Here is a 6,000-nt window from a genome sequence, read left to right as displayed (position 1 = left end):
ATTAGAGGAAGTGCTTCTGAGATTCATGGGAGCCGAAACTCCTCATAAGCAAACAAAGCCAGATTCTGCCTATATCTACAAGCTAGATCCCAAGGGGTATTTTGGAGAAAATCCCCAACCTAGTTCCGATACACCCAAAACTAGAACTAAGGTGAATCTGGGACTAGCTAAGGCAGCGAAGAAAGCCCCTCAGCAAGAAAATCTAGAGCCACAAGCAGAACATGAGGATTTAGCATTGCCTCCTCAAGATAATCGATCAAAGGTGTCTTCTATTCTAATTGAGGATACTAGAGAAGTCAACATCAGTTCTTCAGAGATCCCCAGACTTGTTCACATTGCTGCATCCTTATCACAAGACCAAGCTGACCTCCTCTTTGAGGTCTTAAGAGAGAACATTGGTCGATTTGCATGGTCATATCAGGACATGCCAGGGCTTGATCCAAAGCTTGTAGTTCATCATCTTGCAGTCGATCCAAAGATCAAGCCCGTCAGACAAAAGCTTAGAAAAATGCACCCCAAGGTGGCATTATTGGTCAAAGTTGAATTAGAAAGAATGTTAGCTACTAAGGTTATTCAACCTATCGACTACTCAGAGTGGATCTCCAACATGGTCCCCGTCACTAAACCTTCCGGTGACATCACAATCTACACTAATTTCAGAGATCTTAACAAAGCTTGTCCAAAAGATGATTTTCCTTTGCCAAACATAGATATGATTGTAGATCTTACAGCTGGACATGAAGTTATGTCCCTCATGGATGTATTTTCTAGGTATAACCAAATCAAGATTGCAGAAGAGGATCAGCATAAGACATCATTTACTACCCCTTGGGGAACCTTTTGTTACAACATGATGCCTTTTGGCCTAAAGAATGCTGGGGCTACCTATCAAAGAACTATGACAGCCATTTTTCATGATCTCATCCATAGCATTTTGGAGGATTATTGGATGATATCTTGGTCAAATCTCATACCTTCATGGATCATCTTGCTGACTTGGAGAAAGCCTTTGATAGGTTAGCCAAATATCATCTCATGCTGAATCCCAAGAAGTGTGTCTTTGGGGTCACATCTGGCAAGCTTCTAGGCTTTATAGTGTCTAAACGAGGTATAGAGATCGACCCCAAGAAGGTCAAGGCTATCTTAGACATGCCTCCTCCCCAGACACTGTGACAGCTTCGCTCTCTTAAGGGAAAGCTTCAATCCATCTGACGCTTCATCTCCCAGCTTGTAGATAAGTGTACACCATTTTCACATTTACTAAAGAAGGATGAGAACTTCAAGTGGGATCCTTTCTGTCAGAGCAGTTTTGATCAGCTCAAGCAGTATCTCACCAATCCCCCTATCTTGGTTCCACCAGTTCCTGGTTGTCCCTTGATTTTGTACATATTAGCAACGCCTACTGCTCTAGGGGCACTTCTAGCACAGCTCGATGACTACGACAGAGAAAGAGCCATCTACTACATTAGTAGAACCCTAGTTGGTTATGAACTCAATTATACTCCTATGGAAAAAGCTTGTTTGGCAGTTGTTTTCTCAACTCAAAAGCTTCACCACTACATGCTAAGTCATACCATCCAACTAGTCTCCAAGATCGACCCTCTCAAGTATATGCTCTCCAGAACAGCACTTACAGGCCGTTTGGCCAAATGGGTTATGCTCCTTAGTGAATTTGACATCCAGTATGTGGACATAAAGGCAATCAAAGGGCAAGCTATAGCAGATCACCTAGCTGATGCACCTCTAATAGATGCTTATCCGTTGATCACAAAATTTCCAGATGAGCATATTTGTCTAATTGAAGAACAGCCCCCATGGAAACTTTATTTTGATGGCTAATACACATCTCATGGATCAGGGGCAGGAATATTGTTGGTCACACCTCAAGGAGATTACATTCCAAAAGCCTTCAAGCTACAATTCCCTTGCACCAACAATATAGCTGAATATGAGGCCCTCATAGCAGGATTAAAGATAGTTGCAGAATGGAACATTGCTGAGTTACAAATCTTTGGCGATTCTTAGCTCATCATCAAGCAAGCCCTAAATGAATATCAAACCAAAGATGAAAAGCTATTACCCTACAAAGAGCTAGTTGATCAGCTAACCCAACATTTTACAAAGCTTCAGTTTACACAAGTGCCTCGAATACAAAACAAAGTAGCAGATGCTATGGCTACTATCGGCTCACTCTTGAAAATTCCCCAAGCAGCTACACAGTATGAGTTTTTAGTCGAGTAGCTCCTCACACCTACCTATGCGAATGATGACTCAAACCTTGTTTGTATCTTGGTTGGTCCCCAATCCCCTTGGTACCATGAGATTCATGCTTACCTTAACGATGGTATCATATCCCCTCACCTCACACGTACTCAACGCCAGAACCTCATCCGAAAATCATCCCACTATGTTATCATAGCCAATACCCTATATCGTCGGGGTTATCATGATACTCTCTCTCGATGTTTAGACCAAAACGAGGCCGCAATGGTGTTAAAAGAAGTACACTCTGGACTTTGCGGTGCCCACACAAGTGTTATTGTCCTAGCACGACAAATCCTTAGAGCAGGCTACTATTGGCCTACCATTGAAGAAGACTCCTGTGACTTTGTCAGAAAGTGTCTCCCATGTCAACAGCACGCAAATCTTGTGCACGCTCCAACACAGGATCTACAGCCTATTGCACCACCTTGGCCTTTCGCTTGTTGGGGCCTTGTTCTAGTTGGAACTATCACACCCCTCTCATCTGATGGACATAAATGGATAATAACAGCTACAGACTATTTTACTAAATGGGTGGAAGCAGTCCCCCTAGTCTCAGCTACAGGAGTTCAAGTCTCCAAGTTCATCTTGTACCACATTATTTGCCGCTTCAACATCCCATCCACCATCTTCACCGACCACGTAGGTAACTTTGAAAATCTCAACATGGAAGAATTATGCACTTCCCTCCACATCCATCACCGCTTTTCTAGCCCATATTTCCCACAAGGTAATGACCAAGTAGAGGCAACTAACAAAACCCTCCTCAAAATCCTAAAGAAAGTTGTCAATGATTCCGGCCGTGATTGGCACCTACAAATAAATCCTGCCCTATGGGCCTATCGAACCTCCTTTCATACATCCACAGGCATAACTCCATACTCCCTAGTCTATGGTGCCGAAGCGGTACTACCTATAGAGGTTGAACTTCCCTCCTTGCACATATCTTTGCAGGGGCAAATATTAGATGAAGAATACAGAGTAGCTCGACTCACCCAGCTAGATCTCTTAGACGAGAAGCGACAACAAGCCTATGATCATCTCACAGTCTATCAAACTCGTCTTAAAAGGAATTTCAATAAGAAGGTGCTTCCACGACACTTTTAGCCAGGTGACATGGTCCTCAAAGAAAACATGAAAGTCCAAGAAGATCGAGAAAAGAAAGGCAAGTTTGAACGTACCTGGCTTGGTCCTTATGTTGTCACTGCATCCTTTGGCTCCTTAGCCTATCAGCTATCTACACCGAAAGGAGAACTCTTGAATGATCCTACTAACATCATTCATCTCAAGAAGTTCTATGCTTGAAGATCCTTGGTATACCCAGCTTTTGAAAAAAAAAAAATAGTAAAGAGAAATAAGTGTCCAATGGTGAAAACTTGGCAATTCAAGCACCTTGGATAGGTACCTTGGTGAAAACCTGGTAATTCAGGTGCCTTGTGTACTAAGACTAATCCATTATCTATCACTATCCTATCCCTCATCCATTCACCCACCATCCCATAAAACACCTGCTTGTTCCCTTGATGTTCCAACCAAATATCCAAAATCTAATGGAGCTTGTAAATACCTCCTGTATAGCTTGTAAATCTAGTACCAAAGCTTGTAAATCTTGTCCCCCAGCTTGTAAATCTTGTATCCCTCCTTGTATCATAGCTTGTATATCCAAATCTTGTCCAAAGCTTGTACCATATTCCAGCTTGTAAATAATCTTGTATCCTAGCTTGTATCCTATTACATGCACACAAAGAATCCCATTTTCCTTAAGCTTTTCGCAAACCATCTACCTATCTACCTATCAACTATTGCAGACATCCCACCCTTCATAAACATTTCCATCTCACAAAACCCAAACATGAACACAACCTTATACATTTGTAACATATCTTGGTCTGTCAGCTTGTACATCTTTTTTAGCTTAGTACCATTGTATCTATCCAACTTTCGTGTCAGTTCCTCCTTGATCAGGATCTTGCACACATCGCACAAACCTTGGTTAGCTATTCCAATGCATCCTTTAGCTAGACCTCCTGTAACCAAAGTTTTATCCTTCTTAGTTCAGCTTGCCAGACGTATCATCCAAATCCATCCGCTTAGGTGCTCTTCGATAGATCCTTGTAGGATATAGCTTTCCTCATGTCTGATCTTGGTCTGTTAGTACCTCGTCCTACCCATCTCATTGGCAAACGGTTCTCTTTTGGATTTTCGCTTTCTTTTGATTTGGAATCTTCCCTTTTGGGTCTTGAAGTATCTTTTCCAAGCAATCCTTTTGTTCCCTCCTCAAGGTTGCCACGATCTTCCATATCATGATATATTGAGAATGGGGCAATCTAAGTGCAAGGTCTTGATTAGGTCTTTTATTTTTATTTTTTTTCTGCTTGTGGGTTACCTAGTGTCTGTTCCACTTTGATTCTTTCGAGATTCATGTGTGATGCTAGGGCAATCCTTGCGTGTTTGTTTTGAGTTAGTCTATCAGTCCACTAGATAGTTGGTGAAAAGGCCTTGATGTTCTTGGTAACCTTGGCACTTAACCAACAGTCCTATAGCAAATCTAGTGCTCAACTACATGGTGGTACTTCTCTTTGAAGTATCCCCCTGCTCAAAAGGCTTCAATGGAATCCCTTCATCTCCATTATCCCGCATCCATATCTGACACCTATCCCAACTTATGCATCAGTATCTCTTTGAATCCATCATCACTCTTAGCTTTAGGGATCCACAATCCTAGTCTTAGGGATCCACCAATCCACATCAATCCACCAAGCCTCATCTTTCGAGATCCACAATCCTAGTCCTAGGGATCTTCGAAACCCATCTTTCACCAATCTAACTCTTTGAAATCCTATTGCATCAGCTTTATCATCCCCTCATCCATCTCTCTATCCTGGATTCCTTTTTATAGTGCTCCGCTCCTTCATCCTCCCCCCAATCCTGAAAGTCTTAAGCTTATTTACTCTTGTGCCTTTGGTTTTCCCCTTTATCATTCTCCCGTAGTGAGAGTTTGAGCTAATCTAGCCTCTTCTCTTCAGCCACTCTTCGTCCTCCCATCCCGGATTCTTGTATTTTTCAAGAAGTCGTTGAGCCTCATTTTCTCTCCCTGCTGCCTTCTTGAGGGGGCGTATCTACGTCTAGTCTCTCCTCTTCTTATCTGAGACTGGGGCAACCTTGTTGCTAAAACATCTTCCTCGTATCTTCTTCATTCGAACTTCTTTGAAATAGTGTTGTCTCAACACTATGTCAAAGAGGGGCAAAATGTAGACACCTAAATTTGATTACACCGCTTTGGTAATCCTATTTAGTTATCTCTAAAGGCATCATTAATTAAAGTCTTATTTAATTAATCCTTTGTCATCCCCTAGCTTATTAATTTAATTAATCATCTATAGTCCTAATTGATAAATCAAATAACCTATTATTTATCAATTAATCCTATTCTTCTATCTAAGTTCCAAAATTACCATTTATTAAATAAATCTATTTGGTAAATAAAACCCTCAAATCTAATAACCCCTAACCTATCCTAAATCCCCCTTTTTTAGCCTAATCCACCCCATCCACCCATACTAACTAAGCTTAGTCACTAACTCACCCACCCTCATGAATGCCATCCACTTGCAAATCTCTAACATCCCTAATATAATCCTAAACCCAAACCTAATCCACCCCCTAATGTTGTCACATTTCCTAAGCAAGCTTAAGACTTTCCTAAGCCAAGGAAAGTCAATAATCTCAACTCCCTCC

The sequence above is a fragment of the Cupressus sempervirens genome, chromosome 5 (assembly GCF_028749045.1).
Source record: "Cupressus sempervirens isolate cs-2001-9-10 chromosome 5, ASM2874904v1, whole genome shotgun sequence".
Taxonomy (NCBI): Eukaryota; Viridiplantae; Streptophyta; class Pinopsida; order Cupressales; family Cupressaceae; genus Cupressus; species Cupressus sempervirens.
The sequence above is the reverse complement of the archived record's forward strand: the minus strand, read 5'-3'. Positions refer to the sequence as shown.